The sequence below is a fragment of the Lithobates pipiens genome, unplaced genomic scaffold (genome assembly GCF_037356315.1).
Source record: "Lithobates pipiens isolate NorthernLeopardFrog02 unplaced genomic scaffold, aLitPip1_a1.2 Scaffold_19, whole genome shotgun sequence".
In the NCBI taxonomy this organism is placed as follows: domain Eukaryota; kingdom Metazoa; phylum Chordata; class Amphibia; order Anura; family Ranidae; genus Lithobates; species Lithobates pipiens.
This window is the reverse complement of record NW_027507764.1, coordinates 487487237-487504591: the sequence shown is the minus strand read 5'-3', so window position 1 is coordinate 487504591 and position 17355 is coordinate 487487237. Positions and strand designations below refer to the sequence as shown.

The window sequence follows — 17355 nt, the reverse complement described above, 5'->3', positions numbered from 1 at the left end:
TGTTGCTCAGTTTTCTCTATTGCCCCAGTTGTGGCAAGTTACTCTCAACCCCTCTGTTATATTACAACATGTGTTTTTCTGGACCCCGCCTGGTATACAAACCTTAGTTCCTCCTGGCAGGCACTATATGGGTCAATTGTCATCAACCATGCACAGGGAATTTAACATTGTGTCCTCCCTTGATACACTCTGTTTATATGTTGGTATTTTAATCATTATGACTAACTGACATACAATTTTATCATGGAACATAAGGGGGGTGAGGAGAAGCATTAAGTGCCTGGCTATCCTAAACACACCAAAACAATATGGTGGTGTGGTCTGTCTTTATGAAATGCATCTAAAACTGGTCTCTTTGGGGGAGATTAACTAAAAGTGGTGCATTGGAGCAGCTGTAAATGGTAGTCAATCAACTTCTAACTTCAGCTTGTTCAATTAGCTTTGACAATATTCCTCAATTCTGATAAATTTCTATGCAGAGTTTCACCATATTTTGCAACATGCAATTTTAGTAAATAACCCCTCTTGTCCCATCTCTCTACTCAACAGTACAGCCAGCAATACCATGCTATGAATTCATCCTTCTCAATATTTTTCTTCTATGTAAACTTGATGGTCTCGCGTATATTCTAGTCAGCATTTAAACACTTCTGTGGAAAAGGGTAGAAGTGACATTAAGTGGCGATAGAGGACATTAATAATATGGGTCTTTCAAGGATTGACCTTGGTTTGGGCAATGCTTCCCTGTTCCCATTGGTAGTCTCCTTCCATGATGAACCAAGAAACACTTCCAATCACCAAAAAAATGCTCCCTATGGAGGGTTAACTCATTCTGGCTTTCACTATTTCCAGAAAAAGATCCTGTTTCTGAATCACATGAGGCATTCCTTACCATTAATTCAAATTCTGCCCCAATAGCAGTGGTGTGGGACACTTTTAAAGCTTTCTTGAGACACATCAATAAAGAGATATCAATTATAAAAACCAACACCAAACCCTGGGAGAATTGTTTGGTTAAAGCGGAGGTCCACCCTAAAATGGACCTTCCGCTCATCGGATTCCTCCCCCCCTCCGGCGCCACAATTGGCACCTTTCAGGGGGGAGGGGGGTGCAGTTACCTGGATAATCCAGGTAACTGCACCCACTTCCGGGCTAGCTCTCTGCGGAAAGGGGCGTACATTACGCCCCTTTCCGCAAGTGCCCGCCCCCTTCCGCAAGTGCCCCGCTGCCTGCTGGGAAACACACAGATCCCAGAGGCAGCGGGGACCGTCCTCATTGCGCAGCGCGGCTCGCGCATGCGCAGTAGGGAACCGGGAAATGAAGCCGAAAGGCTCCATTTCCTGATTCCCATACCCAAGATGGCGGCGGCAGCACTCGAGTGTCGATCTAGAGATCGGCTTCGGGTGCCGACATCGCGGGCGCGCTGGACAGGTAAGTGTCACTATTTTAAGAGTCAGCAGCTGCAGTATTTGTAGCTGCTGACTTTAAAAAAAAAAAAAACGCGGAGTCCCGGCGGACTCCCGCTTTAAGGAGGTGAAAAAGGCTGAGGCAGATTATGTAACTAACCCTACCTCAACCACAGAAAGCAGATGGCTGGAGCCCAATATATGTATGTATAAGTACTTGTCTCACTACCGCAGAGAACCAAAGAACATAACAGGCAATGACCTATATTGATGCTATTACTAGCAGGCAGGGTACAGTTATTTATGCCCACGCTGGGTTTATATAGACTTTCCAACAATTTTATGCAGCATAGTATTCTTCCAAGGTTGCACCAACCTAGGCTGACATATAAGTTTCTAGACAAGTGCCCTCTTCCTACAGATACTTACCACTACCATGACCACCCCGTCAGATACTTATTACTACTATGACTATGCCCTGCAAGATATTTAATGATGTCTATGACCCCTGTTTTGAGATCTCCCCTACCCCTGGCCTGGTCATAACAGCACAATGCAAAGAAAATTTCTGTTTTCAAGTATCCCAGTAGTCAGTAAGTGGTATTAGCTACTTATATAAAATGCTGTTATTAAAAAGGAATTTCAGTGTTTCAGCATTGCTCTTAGTAATGTTGTCTAGGATTATGATAAATTAGATACTTATGTGTCACAGGGAAAAGCTTGTGTTTCAGCAGCTAATTACCCTTTCCTAAGGCCGCGTACACACGGGCGGACTGTTCGCCCAACTTTGTCCGCTGAACAGTGTTTGGGCGGACAGTCCGCTCGTGTGTGGGCTTTCAGCGGACAGTTTCAGCGGACAGTTTGACGAACAAGGTTTTTCGGAAATTCCGTAAAACTGTCCGCTGAAACCTTGTTTCAGCGAACAGTCCGCTCGTGTGTAGGCTTGTTCGTCAAACAAAGTTGCGCGCATGCTCAGAAAGGATTTTCACGCCGAAAGTTATAATGCAGTGTATAGGACGTCGTATTTTTCGTCCCGTCGTACGTGCCGTTCACGTCATCGCGCACGGTTTCAGCAAACTGTTCGTTCGTCGTGTGTGGCCATGTCCGTCCATGCTAATTTTGAGCGGACTGTTTGCCGAAACTGTTTGACGGACAAAGTTGGGCGAACAGTCCGCCCGTGTGTACGCGGCCTAAAAGTTAAATGGTGAGCCAGAAAGGGTAATTACAGTACATTAGATAATGTACTAAGCATGCCATGCAGAACAGGAACTTATGTGAAATCCCTTTAAAGTTTAGTAGAATGAAGAATACTTAGAACTTCTGACAATGGTTTTATCACTGGCTGTACCTTTCTGGACAGTTGACAACTGCGTTCCTCTTTTTCTTTGTATGGTGTCACAGGGACAGGTAATGAAGCAAAAAATTCCCTTAGGCCTATTTCACACGGGCTTCAGCATGTATAAGAGCAGTGTGAAGAGCTTTTGGCAAGCTTTGTGCAGCTTTCTCTAAGCCTTTAAAAGGGTTGTAAAGTCTTGTTTTTTTTTGTTTGTTTTTTTAAATAACAAACATGGAACACTTACCTCATCTGTGCAAAGGTTTTGCATGGAGTGGCCTCGATCTTCCTCCTTTGGGGTCCCCAACGGCGCTCCAGGCTCCTGCCTGCATCGAGTGCCCCCATGGAGAGGCACTTTCCCTGGGGACATTCACGCAGGACCCCTTCCATGTCCTGCTGCTACATCCATTGACACAGACAGCCGGACTCGGCCTGCCCCCCGACTCCTGTGTCATTGGATTTGATTGACAGCAGTAGGAGCCAATGGCTCCTGCTGCTATCAGTCTATCCAATGAGGACCCAAGACATCGGCTGGAGCTGATGTACTCGTCTCCATTGCTAGAAATATCAGGCTCAGCAGTGGCGGCCCATCCATTAAGGGCACCCGGGCACTGCCCCGTCTCTCCACGCCACCCCCCTATATGCATTGGATAGATTCCACGATCGCAGCGGCCACCCCCTATTCATGCATCCGGCCTCTTTCAGGGCACCGGGCACATGAATTACAGCAGCCAGTTTTTTTTAGGCACCTGATTAGAGCCAGAGGATCTAATAGGCTTCTAAATAGGATGGGTCACAGAGGATGCGCTCCGATCCCACCCAGGTGTGTTACAACAACGAATGAATATTTGCTGTTGAAACACTGATCTCCAATCCAGCTAATCAGAAGCAGGTATGAGACCTGTTTTCTGATTGACAGAGAAGAGAAGACTCCCGATTGGCCGCCGAGAAGGAGGGAAGAAACGGAAGCCGCCGCTGCCATTGTGATGACCTGTGTAAAGCAAGAGAATGGGAGGCCGCCATCGCCAGCGATGGGGCAAGTGCTACCAACTAACCGATCGGGGGTGGCATACTGTTTGCCACCCCCCCAAAGAATGTTTCAACCGGCCGCCACTGGGGCTCAGGTAAGTAAAAGGAGTTGCTGCAGCACAGGAGTTTTTTTGACCTTAATGCATAGAGTGCATTCAGGTGAAATATCTTGAGGGTTTACAATCCTCAGCTCCTGTTTGGAAATGTGATATATAAATCCTAATGGTAGTAGCAGTTATCACTTTAACCCCTTCATGCTGACATAACACATACTGTACAGTATATGTAACCTCAGTGGACTGGGCTTTTTGCCATGTGCCTATCTATTTTTGTGCTGGGAGCATGAAGCCCATCGCTCACCGTACTAATGATCGGGACCCGGAACTCCCGATTCCGGGTCACTTGATTGCTGTGGTAGCGTCTGATTGGCTACCGCAGTGATCCGTCACTGTGAAGACTGTCCCTGTGTTTCTCTCTCTGTGAATGGAAAGGAAAGATGCAATAGGGTCAATGCACTAAGTGTTAACCGCTTCAATACAGGGCAGTAATATGCAGCACTGATGGGCACTGATAGGCGGCACTGATATTCAGCACTGATGGGCACTCATAGGCAGCACTAATGGACACTTACAGGTGACACAGATGGGCACTGATTGTCAATGAAGAGCACTGATGGGCGGCACTGATAGATAGCACTGATAGGCAGCACTCATGAGGAGGCACTGACAGGCATTACTGATGGGCACTGGTTGGTATTCCCGGTGAGCACAGGTTGGCATCCTTGATGGGTCTGCACTGATAATCATTGAGCTGATTATCAGCGCAGACCCCCCCCCCCCCCCCATCAGGAGAGCTGCTGATCGACTCTCTTCTACTCATGCCTTGTCAGCGCGAATAGAGGAAAAGCCGATAGATGGCATTTCCTGGTTACAATGTGACCAGCTGTGATTGGACACAGCTTATCACATGTTAAAGAGCCTACATCACAGGCTCTTTACCAAGATCAGAGATGCTGTGTGTCTACCGATCGCTGCACTGCTCGCCCGCTGCTGGACTTAATGTGACACCCCGTCAGGATTATAGAACCACCCTGCAGCCGTCAATTTGCATACAGCGGCCAGGAAGTGGTTAAATAATGGCAACTAAAATGCGGTAAAATACTGAATGCGGTAAATAAGTTGTGAAAGTTCAATTCACTAAGAATATACCGTTGAATACCAAATGTGATATTTGTTAGATCTAGCGGTAATCACCACCCTCTTTTCTGACCTACCGGGCTGCATGCTCGGATAAATGTCTGGTATGGATTTTGGGGGGGGGGCCCACTCTGTTTTTTTTTTTTTATTTGGCGAGGAGTTCCCCTTAAAATCGATACCAGACATGTAGGGCCTGGTATAGGCTTGATATTACGCTGTTTTTTTCATACTTTTTAATTATCTGCTTTTTTTTTACAATCAGCTGTCAGCGGGGAAGCCCGCTGACAGCTAATAAATCATCGGTTGTTAAAGCGGGAGTTCGCCGGGACTCCGCGTTTTTTTTTTTTTAAAAGCCAGCAGCTACAAATACTGCAGCTGCTGACTTTTAAAATAGTGACACTTACCTGTCCAGCGCGCCCGCGATGTCGGCACCTGAAGCCGATCTCTAGATCGTCTCTCGGGTGCTGCCGCCGCCATCTTGGGTATGGAAATCAGGAAATGGAGCCTTTCGGCTTCATTTCCCGGTTCCCTACTGCGCATGCGCGAGTCGCGCTGCACAATAAGGACGGTCCCCGCTGCCTCTGGGATCTGTTTGTTTCCCAGCAGGCAGTGGGGCACTTGCAGAAAGGGGCAGGCACTTGCGGAAAGGGGTGTAATCTACGCCCCTTTCCGCAGAGAGCTATCCCGGAAGTGGGTGCAGATACCTGTACTGTACAGGTATCTGCACCCCCCTCCCCCCTGAAAGGTGCCAATTGTGGCGCCGGAGGGGGGGAGGGTTGCGATGAGCGGAAGGTCCAATTTAGGGTGGACCTCCGCTTTAAGGACACAGCAGCCAGCTACCCGGCCCTCTGCTTAGCAACCAGCTATTTGTCAAAAAAATAGCCTGGGGTTACCCCGATCCCAGGCTGTGTTTTGACATTATCACATGATATTTTGCTCTCTGGTGCAATATTTACAACACATTATTTTATTTTTTTAGGAAATACCGCATAATCATTATTTTTCTTTTGTGAATTAGACTTGATTTACTGCATGCGATAATTTATGCAAATGAGTAACATAATACCCTTATCTCATGCGGTAAACATTAGTGAATTGACCCCATTGTATCTCTCTCTCTCTCTCTCCTTGCAGAGAGAAAAAAAAAGTGTGAGTAAAAAACAAAATTAATACATAATGATAAAAAAAGAAAAAAAGAAAAATAAAGAAAAATACGTAGATTAAGGTTTGATCTAGGTCAGTGCCAGGGTTAGTGTTTTGGTCAAGGAAGGGTCAAAGGTCAAGGTCAGAGTTAAAAGTCAGGGTCAGTATATTTTGGGCAGGATTTAAAATAAAAAATAAAAAATTAGTATCAGCGTCAGGACAAAAGAAAAAAAAGAAGACGCAGAATGCGCACTATTGTACCGGTACAAACAACACATACATGGTATCACTGCGATCGTCAGGAGTAGGGATGGCTGAACTGTTCGCCCGGCAGTCGGTTCGCGGCAAATTTTGCCTGTTCTCGATTCGCACGATCGGCGGACTATTGCCGCTGTTCGCCCGGTGGACTTATGTGTTTACAGTGTGAAAGAACTTTGACCCATGATGACACATCCATCATGGGGTACAGGACAGCCAATTGAGACATTTCAGCACATGGACAATTGGACATTCCCCCTAACTTATAAATATACCCGATCCGGCGGCCATTTTACATTCTTTCTTCTGTCACTATAGGGAGAGGTTGCTGTGTGGAGCAGGGAGAGACTGCAGTGGCACAAATTGCTAGCTATTAGGTCCACAAAAGTCCTTTTAAGGACTGGTATGGTATAGGAGTAGGACAGTATATAGGGTTGAGTGAAATAGAGTTCCACAAAGGTCCTTAAGGACTGGTATAGGTCCACAATATATAGGGTTGTGGTGCACTACTGCTGACTGCTGCCCTATTCTGCAGCAGTCCTTTATCAGTGTAGGGACTGAGGTACAGTCTGCTAATAACTAGCTACTAGTTCCACAAAGGTCCTTTTTAGGACTGGTATTGTATAGAGTAGTACAGTATATAGGGTTGAGTGAGGTACAGTCTGCTAATCCCTAGCTACTAGTTCCACAAAGGTCCTTAAGGACTGGTATAGGTCCACAATATATAGGGTTGTGGTGCACTACTGCTGACTGCTGCCCTATTCTGCAGCAGTCCTTTATCAATGTAGGGACTGAGGTACAGTCTGCTAATCACTAGCTACTAGTTCCACAAAGGTCCTTTTAAGGACTGGTATTGTATAGAGTAGTACAGTATATATGGTTGAGTGAGGTACAGTCTGCTAATCCCTAGCTACTAGTTCCACAAAGGTCCTTAAGGACTGGTATAGGTCCACAATATATAGGGTTGTGGTGCACTACTGCTGACTGCTGCCCTATTCTGCAGCAGTCCTTTATCAGTGTAGGGACTGAGGTACAGTCTTCTAATCCCTAGCTACTAGTTCCACAAAGGTCCTTAAGGACTGGTATAGGTTTACTATTTGGTGTGCAGTATATAGTTGTGTAATACACGTATAAAATACTTGCACATATAGAAAGCATAGTATAGTGCGTTTCCATTGTTCAGCATTGTGACTGCTGAGCGGTTCTGCAGCGATACTACAAAGAGTGACAAATACAGTCAAATAAAAAAGTATTGTAACTGGTGTGATAGACCAGTGGCCACCTTCTTCCACATACATACTGCACTTCTCTAGAGACTTTTGTCACAGGGTCATTTAAAAAATGACAGGCAGAGGAAGAGGCAGGCCCTTCCGCAGGGGTGGTAGGGGTAGGGCAGGAGCAACAGGCTTGAGCCAAAGTGGGAAATTGCAGAAGGTGCGTGCGATTACGTCAAAGGAAGCACCAGATTTGGTTGAGTGGCTCACTCAGCCTTACTCTTCTGCACCCTCCTCATCCTCTCGATCTGCACCCTCTTCTTCACTCTCTGCTACGTGCACCCCCAAAGACACTACCACCAACACCACCACCACCACATACCTTCCGCTTGAGTCACAGGAATTATTTTACGATCCATATCAAGACATTTCTGATGCGCAGCCACTCTTGGCATTGGATCAGGAAGAGGAGGTAGCAACAACCGCCACTCAGCAGTCTGACGACAGTACCCAGATCAGCCCAAGAAGGAGGTTGATCCCCGGTGTTGCTGCCTACTCCGAGATCTCTAATTATAGCGGTGGGGAAGGTGACGTCGATGATGACGTGTCTAGTGATGTCACGTGGGTGCCCACAAGAGAGGAAGAGGAGGGGAGTTCAGAGGGAGATATGGACCAGCAGATAGGGAGGAAAAGCAGGAATAACTTACATTGCACAGGAGGGACAAAGCAGACTTCTAATGTATCAGGAGCGAGGCATCGACCATGTACGGTCACATCTGGCACTCCCAGGACGCCGGCACATGGCTCCGCAGTGTGGGCTTTTTTTAACGTGTTCGCTGCTGACAATATTGTTGCCATCTGCAATCTTTGCAGTCAACGCATAAGTCGTGGTAAGCCCAACACTCACCTAGGGATGACCGCCTTAAGAAGGCACATGAGCAGCCATCACCGAGCCGAGTGGGAGCAACAGGACACACAAAGCCACACTGCAGGCTCTCACCGTCCAGCCTCGTCTTCTACTTCTCCTTCTCCTCTCTCCTCACAATTGTCCTCCACTCCACCTTCCATCATGCCAAGCTCACGTTTTTCTGCAAAAAGGCAGGCGTCCATGGGCCAAATGTTCGAGCGTATAAAAATGATGACGCCGGATAACCCTCTTGCCCAACGGTTGACGGCTGGCTTGTCAGAACTGTTAGCCCGCCAACTACTGCCATATAAACTGGTGGACTCGGAGGCCTTTCGAAAATTTGTGGCCATTTGAACACCACAATGGAAGGTCCCAGGAAGGAAGTATTTCTCACAGAAGGGCATCCCAGAGCTATATGGCCATGTTCAGCGGCAAGTGAATGTATCTCTGACACACAGTGTTGGTGCCAAGATACATCTGACCACAGACACGTGGTCTAGCAAACACGGGCAGGGAAGGTATATCACTTTTACTGCCCACTGGGTGAACCTTCTGACGGCCGTCAAGCATGTAACCCGTGGCACCCGTGTAGATTTGGTTTTACCACCACGGATTGCATGCCTGCCTGGCTCTTCTTCTTCTCCTCCTCCTCCTACTCCATTCTCCTCCCTCTCCTCCTCGGCTGACTCCTCCTTTTCCGCTGCTAGCGTCTCTTCCGCTGCGCCGCCCAAGCTCCCCAGAACCTATTCGACATGCCAGGTGAGACGTTGCCATGCCGTGCTGCGTCTGTTGTGCCTGGAAGCCAAGAGCCACACTGGCCCGGCACTCCTTTCAGCTTTGCGTTCACAGGCAGATCAGTGGCTAACACCGCTCAATTTGGTGCCAATCTGCTTAGCGCATTGAAACAGGGCAAAATTACTCACGTGCCATGCATGGCACACGTCTTAAACTTGGTCGTGCAGCGATTTGTTGTCAAATACCCTGGGGTCCAGGACATCTTGCGGCAGGCAAGGAAAATCTCGGCCCATTTCAGAAGATCTTACACGGCCATGGCTCGCCTTGCTGATATTCAGCGGCGACACAATCTGCCGGTCAGACGTCTTATTGGCGATTGCCCGACACGATGGAACTCAACCTTCTTAATGCTTGATAGGCTGCTCCAGCAGAAACGTGCAGTTAACGTCTACCTGTATGAACTCTGCGGCAGAACAGGTTCTGGGGAGCTGGGGGTTTTTTCACCGCACCAGTGGCTGCTCATGCGCGATGCATGCAGACTTCTGCGGCCATTTGAGAAGATCACCAAACTGGTCAGTCGCAGCCATGGCGCCATCAGTGACATGGTACCTTATGCCTTCTTTATAGAGCGTGCATTGCGTCGTGTCATTGATCAAGCTGTGGGGGAGCAGGAGCGGGAAGATGAGGAAGTCGCAATGCTGGATGAATTCCCAGGGGGGGCTACTCTATCTGAGACAAGTGAACAACAGGAGTCTGAAGAGGAGTCAGAGGAGGATGGTGCCGGGGCGGATGAGGAGGAGCAAGAAGAGCATGCTTTAAACCTTTCTGGGATCCCTGTTGTTGTGCGTGGATGGGGAGAGGAGAATGAAGAGGATGACATTATCCTGGATGATGAGCAGGGGCCAGGCCACTTCATGCTCCAGTGCTTCATGCTTCATGCTCCAGTGTTTTAACAGGGACCCCTGTATAAAAAGCATAAGGGTCAAGTACCAGTACTGGGTGGCAACGTACTTAGACCCCTGGTACAAACACAAAATGGTGGAAATGTTACCGCCGTCACAGAGGGCTGTCAGAATGGAGCACTTCCAGGCCTTGCTTCGAGAAATGCTGCATTCTGCTTTTGCGTGCGCTGGCAGAGGAGCAATTCCCACTCCCAGAGAAGGAGTTGCGGGTACCAATCCAACAGCGCCTGCAAGAAGAGGCCGGTTTGAAGATGTGTTGGTGACTTCTGATATGAGGTCATTCTTTCAGACGACCCATCGACAGGTGTCATCCGGATCCAGCATCAGGGAACGCCTAGACCGACAGGTGTCCGACTACATTGGGTTAACGGCCGATGTGGACGCTCTGAGGAGTGATGAACCCCTGGACTACTGGGTGGGCAGGCTTGACCTCTGGCCAGAGCTTGTCCAATTTGCAATCCAAATGTTGGCTTGCCCCTCGTCCAGTGTCCTGTCCGAAAGGACGTTCAGCGCAGCAGGGGGGATCGTGACCGATAAGCGTACTCGCCTAGCTCACGACAGTGTTAACTACCTCACATTTCTAAAAATGAATGAGGCATGGATCTCAGAGGAATTCAACACATGTGACCAGTAGACCATGTATATCCCTATAAACAATTTTTTTAATCGAGCACACAGACCTTCTTTCTACATTTGGCTCACTTCCTTGTACAAAAAAAGCACACCGTACTATATGCCCGTACCCTCCTGTTTGAAGAGGTTGAGCGGTGTCATATTTTTGGGGCCCAGCAGCAAGTTGCTGGTATCAGTGCTGCTGTTAGTGCTCTCTATCTCGGTGCTGGTGTCAGTGCTCTCTATCACGGTGCTGGTGTCAGTGCTCTATATCACGGTGCTGGTGTCAGTGCTCTATATCACGGTGCTGGTGTCAGTGCTCTCTATCACGGTGCTGATGTCAGTGCTCTCTATCATGGTGCTGGTGTCAGATCACTCTATCACGGTGCTGGTGTCAGTGCTCTATATCACGATGCTGGTGTCAGTGCTTTATGTCACGGTGTTGATGTCAGTGCTCTCTATCACGGTGCTGATGTCAGTGCTCTCTATCACGGTGCTGGTGTAAGTGCACTCTATCACGGTGATGATGTCAGTTCTCTCTATCACGGTGCTGGTGTCAGTGCACTCTATCACGGTTCAGGTGTCAGTGCTCTATATCACGGTGCTGGTGTAAGTGCTTTATGTCACGGTGCTGATGTCAGTGCTCTCTATCACGGTGCTGATGTCAGTGCTCTCTATCACGGTGCTGGTGTCAGATCACTCTATCACGGTGCTGGTGTCAGTGCCCTATATCACGGTGCTGGTGATCATCTCCTGCACCCTCTTCTTAACCTACCCTGACCTTCCCTCTCCTCCATTGCCTTCATGTGCTCCTGAGTCCTGAATTGTCAGAATTTCACACATAAAAAAAGAATGCTTGTAGTTGTCAATCCCAGATTCACCTCATACATGTGTTATGTCAGTGGCCATGTGGTGTGACTATGTGTGCACAGCTAGTAATTATTTTGTGGCTGGAAATATGACCTGCAGGTTTGTAAAGTTTGCCTGCCATTGAAGTCAATGGGGCCCGCCACGAACTTTGCAGTTCGCGAACTTTCGGCCGCAATCGCGTTTCGTGTTCGCGAAACGTCCCATCGGAAGTTCGTCCATCACTAGTCAGGAGCAGGAGAATTTATTTGGGGGGTTGTTCTTTGGTAGTAGGTTATGGTAGCAATGAGAAATATACCGCTACATTTAAAAAAAAAAGATTATTTTTTTTACTATTTAGGGCCAGTTTTCCTTTGATAATAAAAAAAATCAGGAGATATCCATTGCCATTTATGACCAAATGAAAGCCCAATTTGTCCTAAACAAAACAAGGTATTATCCACCTGGATGCACAAAGTAGTTGTGTAAATTTACGCTTAACATTTGTTTTTCCCTTAGGCGTGAAGGGGTTAAATAAGCTTCTAGGTGGCCCCAGCGGGTTTTAAACAAACTTCAAGTAGTGCTGAAGCCTGCTAGCAGCTTAAAGTGACAATAGGCACTCCATTTAGGATCTGTGTTCAAACTGGAACTGATTACTTTAAATGCTTCAAAGATGGCCAAAAGCTCTGCAAATGCTTTCTAAAAGCTTGCTGTTCACACTGCTCGTATACAAGCCTGTGTGAAAAAAGCCTTAACAGGGTAACAGGGTAACAGACAGAAAGAAAATCTGGTTGAAAATGTTATTCTCTTCAAACACAAAAAACATGTGCCTGAAATTAGGCTATCAAGTCATCAAACTTGAGCTAAAGTTTATGCTCTGTTGTTGCCATCACATTTTTATTTGTGCCTAAAACATCTTTCAGCCATCCTATATATGTTTATTAGCTGTACTTGAAAACAATATGAAAAAGAACATGTTAAAATACTCACATTCGCTGTCACATCTTATGCTGGAGGGCTGAGGAGCAAGATATTTCTTACGACATCAGATAATTATTATTGAAAGTGTCGGTACTATTTTTCTGTTGTATTGTCTCAAGTTTCGGAGAATACTGATTACTCATAAGAAGTTCATCTGACAGCAGAAAATAATGGATTTATGCAACTGTTGAAGAATCAGGTATGAAGGAGACAATACTTCAAACATGAAAACATCAGTGGAGATTATGGACGGATGTTGACTGTAAGACTGCAATAGTCTGTAGAAGAAATGTAACTGATCTGAATTTACATTCAAGTTAACTAAGCTAGTAATCCGTGCTGGACATTGCTTAGCACGAGTATGACCTTCCTAGCACCGAGGTTGGTTATAGAAGGCACGAGTTAAGAGTTTTAAATCCTCATCAGTCAGCAAAATATTGCCAAAAAATAAATATCAGGTTGTTTTCTTTTGAAGTTGTGTTGGTATATGTGAGCCGCTATTGAATTTAAAGTGACACTATGGCTAAAATCAGAAACGACATACACTATATTGCCAAAAGTATTGGGAAACCTACCTTTACATGCACATAAACTTTAATAGCATCCCATTCCTAGCACCGCAGGGTTCAGTATTGAGTTGGCCCACCCTTTGTAGCTATAACAGCTTCAACTCTTCTGAAAAGGCTGTCCACGAGGTTTAGGAGTGTGTCTATAGGAATGTTGGATCATTCTTCCAGAAGCGCATTTGTGAGGTCAGGCACTGATGTTGGACAGGAAGGCTTAGCTCGCAGCCTCCGCTCTAATTGATCTCCAAGGTATTCTATTGATTTGAGGTCAGGACTCTGTGTAGGCCAGTCACGTTTCTCCACCCCAAACTCGCTCATCCATATCTTTATGGACCTTGCCTTGTGCACTGGTCCAAATAATTTGGTGGAGGGGGGATTATGGTGTTGGGTTGTTTTTCAGGGGCTGGGCTTGGTCCCTTAGTTCCAGTAAAGGGAACTCTTAAGGCATCAGCATATCAAAACATTTTGGACAATTTCATGCTCCCAACTTTGTGGGGACAATTTGGGGATGGCCCCTTCCTGTTCCAACATGATTTCTCACCAGTACACAAAGCATGGTCCATAAAGACATGAATGTGAAAATTTGGGGTGGAGGAACTTGACTGGCTTGCCCAAAAGAACACCTTTGGGATGAATTAGAGCAGAGACTGGGAGCCAGGTCTTCTCATCCAACATCAGTGCCTGACCTTACAAATGCGCTTCTGGAAGAATGGTCAAACATTCCCATAGACACACTCCTAAACCTTGTGGACAACCTTCCCAGAAGAGTTGAAACTGTTATAGCTGCAAAGAGTGGACCAACTCAATATTGAACCCTATGGACTAAGACTGGGATGCCATTAAAGTTCATGTGCATGTAAAGGCAGTCATCCCTATACTTTTGGCAATATAATGTATATAAATAATGCAGTCTGTGGGTAGCATTAACACAGTGGTGTATGTAACTCAAAGTGGGAGTAAACTCCCATGTATGATGTTTACCTACAGTTAAGCCTATAATAAGGCTTAACTATAGGTACAGTGAATATCTCCTAAACGTGCTCTGTTTAGGAGATATTTACTTAGATGCAGCCGGTGATGTCATGAGCACATGCATTCTGAATAAACGACATACCCGTGCCGTCCCTTCAGAGCTGTGCCGTAAACAGCGACTCCCGTGCAATGCCCCTGAAGACGCATGTGTGATGACGAAACTTTGGGTGATGTCAGTGATGTGTGACGAATGACACGGAATATGAACGGATGGAGAGACGGCAGCCATCTTTATGGTTATAGGCACTGTATGATCTGCATTGTTTATCACTTATCAAATGTGAGTTAATTTTACTTTGTTGAATAAATGTTGGTATAAAGATGTTGTGCGCAATGAGCATTCTTCTTTTGCCTTTTACATTTACATGAACATTGTGTTACCAGGTGCTTATTGGAACATACTTGGTGTACTTGGTCCGAGAGGAACATTTCCTATCACCTTTTCAGATGTGAAAGATTTGTTTTCTTTGGGATACTCTGTTACAACGATTGCCTTTTGAACTGGGAGAGATTGTCATCTCCACCATCCTGAACTCAATGTGTATGGCCTATACACTGATGGTAAGGGTCAGTGTGTTTGGGTGTGAATGATGGGTCTTTTATCTTATTCTTTCTTCATGGTTGACTCTGTACATTAGAAGTTTTTGGTGGTTGTTATCCTGAGTGGGCATACATGGATGTCCTCCCATGATCTTGCTGCCCGTGTGTCCCCTGCCCCCTTAGGACACAGCTGATCACAGATCGGGTGAAGAGCCAATCATAGCAGCCCTTTACCATGTGATCAGCTGTGTTCAATGACAGCTGATCACAATGGAAACACACGCCAGTTATTGTCATTTCTTTCCTGCCAATCAGTGCTCATCAGTGCTGGCACTCAGTGCCCATCATTGCCTCCTCATAGGTGTCACCTATCAGTTCTGCCTACCAGTGCCTATCAGTGCCCATTAGTGATGCCTATCAGTGCAGCCTCACCTGTGCCCACCAGTGCTGCCTCATCGATGCCCATCAGTACAGTGGAGGAGAAAACGTACCTGTTTGCTAAATTTTATAACATCAAATGAAAGCTCTATTTGTATGAAAATAAAATTATACAATTTTCACATTGGTACAGAGTAGCATGACCGCACAATTGCCATTCAAAGTGTAACTGCACTGAAAGCTGAAAATTGGCCTGGGCAGGAAGGAAGTGAAAGTGCCCAATAGGCAAGTGGTTAATGAACTCATCTCTCTGTCACTGTGCCTTTTTATCCTTTTATTTTATTTGTATTTATTTTAATTAAATGTATTTTTGTGTGTTCTTTTATCAGAATGTCCCTTGTTAGCACATGAGGACTGTAGCACAGCTGATTGGCTCAATGTGCTGCTCTCCCCCTTTACTAGTCAGAGCTCTACTGTAAGGTGGAATAGAAGAATCTGAAAAAAGGTCAAATTCAAGTACTGACACAATGGGCATTAAAAAAATATATTTAAATGCAATATACTCAAATAGTACATATCGTAGTATTTTATATCTTTTCCCATAGTTCAGTTTTAATAAGGGTTACTATTTTTTTTTGGATTCACCTAAATGGAATATTTGTTTACCTTCCTGTGACCGTCCTATTAACAAGTTCTGATGCTAAAATGCTAGGAGGAAAAGTATAAAGTAAAAACCAGTGTCTTCCTAATTAACCATGATCCCCACCTTTGTAAATGTGCGCATCTAATGCCCTGTACACACGGTCAGACATTCCGATGACAAAATCCGTCTGATTTTTTCAGACGGATTTTGGCCCAAACTTGTCTTGCATATACATGGTCGCACAAAGTTGTCAAAAAAATCCGATTGTTCAGAACGAGGCGACGTAAAACACGTACAACAGGACTATAAAGAGGGCAGTAGCCAATAGCTTTCGTCTCGTAATTTATTCTGAGCATGCATGGCACTTTGTGCGTCGGACTTGTCTACACACGATCGGAATTTACGCGATCGGATTTTGTTGTCGGATAATTTTAGATCCAGCCCTCAAACTTTGTGCATCGGAAATTCAGACGAAAAAAGTCCAATGGAACCCCCACACGGTCGGATTTTCCGACAACATGATCCAATCGCACATTTTCCGTCGGAAAATCTGACCATGCGTATGGGGCATAAGGAACCCATTTTTCATGCTCAAATATTTAAATATTCCTTATCATTTCAGAAGAGGCTGAAAAAATCTTTTGTTTTCCCCAAAATTCATCTACTTTGACAGTTATATTTCCCCCCCTTAGGCTGGGTAGTCAAGTGTTGATTTATCTCTGCATTTAGAATACAGAACAGAAAATAAAAGTGTAAAATTCCAGGTTGCCTTTTCATTTTTTATTCAGAGCTGGCACCCAGTTCAACCAGTTGCCAAGTCTTTTGTTTAAACTGTGCATTACCTGTAGTCCAAATATAATTGCAGCTTAAGTGCATATTAAAAGTAAAAGTGTGTTGGAATGTTAATTGGTCAAATCTCTAATGATGTAAACAAACAATTGGTGCTGCAAATGAGCAGAGGAACACATCCAATTGTCCAAGCCAATCATAACAGAAATTTGGGCATTTATTGTGAGCACTAACAAGCCACCCAATCCAAATCTTGGGATTTTGGTCATGCAGTGGCGTACTAAGAGTGGGGCGGGGGGTGCGGGCCGCCCCGGGTGCCACACCCTGGGGGGGGGGTGCCAGGCCAGCGCCCTCCCCCTCCGACTGAAGAGACAGCGCCGTTCTGATCAGTCTCGGGCAGCGGCTGTCACTCACAGCCAAGCAGAGTGAAGCCGCCTCCCCCTCCTCTTGTATGGCTACACAGTGCTGTCCATGGAGGAGGAGAAGGAGGGGGAGGCGGCTTCACTCTGCTCGGCTGTGAGTGACAGCCGCTGCCCGAGACTGATCAGAACGGCGCGACGCAACCACAGAGAAGGGGATTGTTGCACCGGGTCCCGGATCACTGCCGACAGGTGTCACTGGCTCTGTGTCCTCCCGGTACAGGTCAGTGCTGGTCATACAGAGAGAGACCGAGGGGGGGGGGGGGGCGGGGGTGTGAAGAGATTCTCTGCAGCTCTTATTATGTAACTGCAAGATGCAGCTGAGGAGGACTACAAGTCCCAACATACCGGGCTGTGTGGGCTTAC

The 17355-nt window shown here is 46.3% G+C and overlaps 1 protein-coding gene across 5 annotated transcripts in view; it reads right to left on the bottom strand.

Moving 5' to 3' along the window:
• Positions 1 to 17355, bottom strand: part of LOC143997381 (carbonic anhydrase 13-like) — a 107598-nt gene that overhangs the window by 38549 nt on the left and 51694 nt on the right. Inside the window, exon 1 of one of the 5 annotated variants that reach the window (XM_077492967.1) lies at positions 4129 to 4245. The exons of the other annotated variants lie outside the window; for them this stretch is intronic. The gene's annotated coding sequence lies outside the window, so the exon portion shown is untranslated. Of the gene's footprint in view, positions 1 to 4128; positions 4246 to 17355 lie in introns of those variants that run through there. 5 annotated transcript variants of the gene reach the window in all.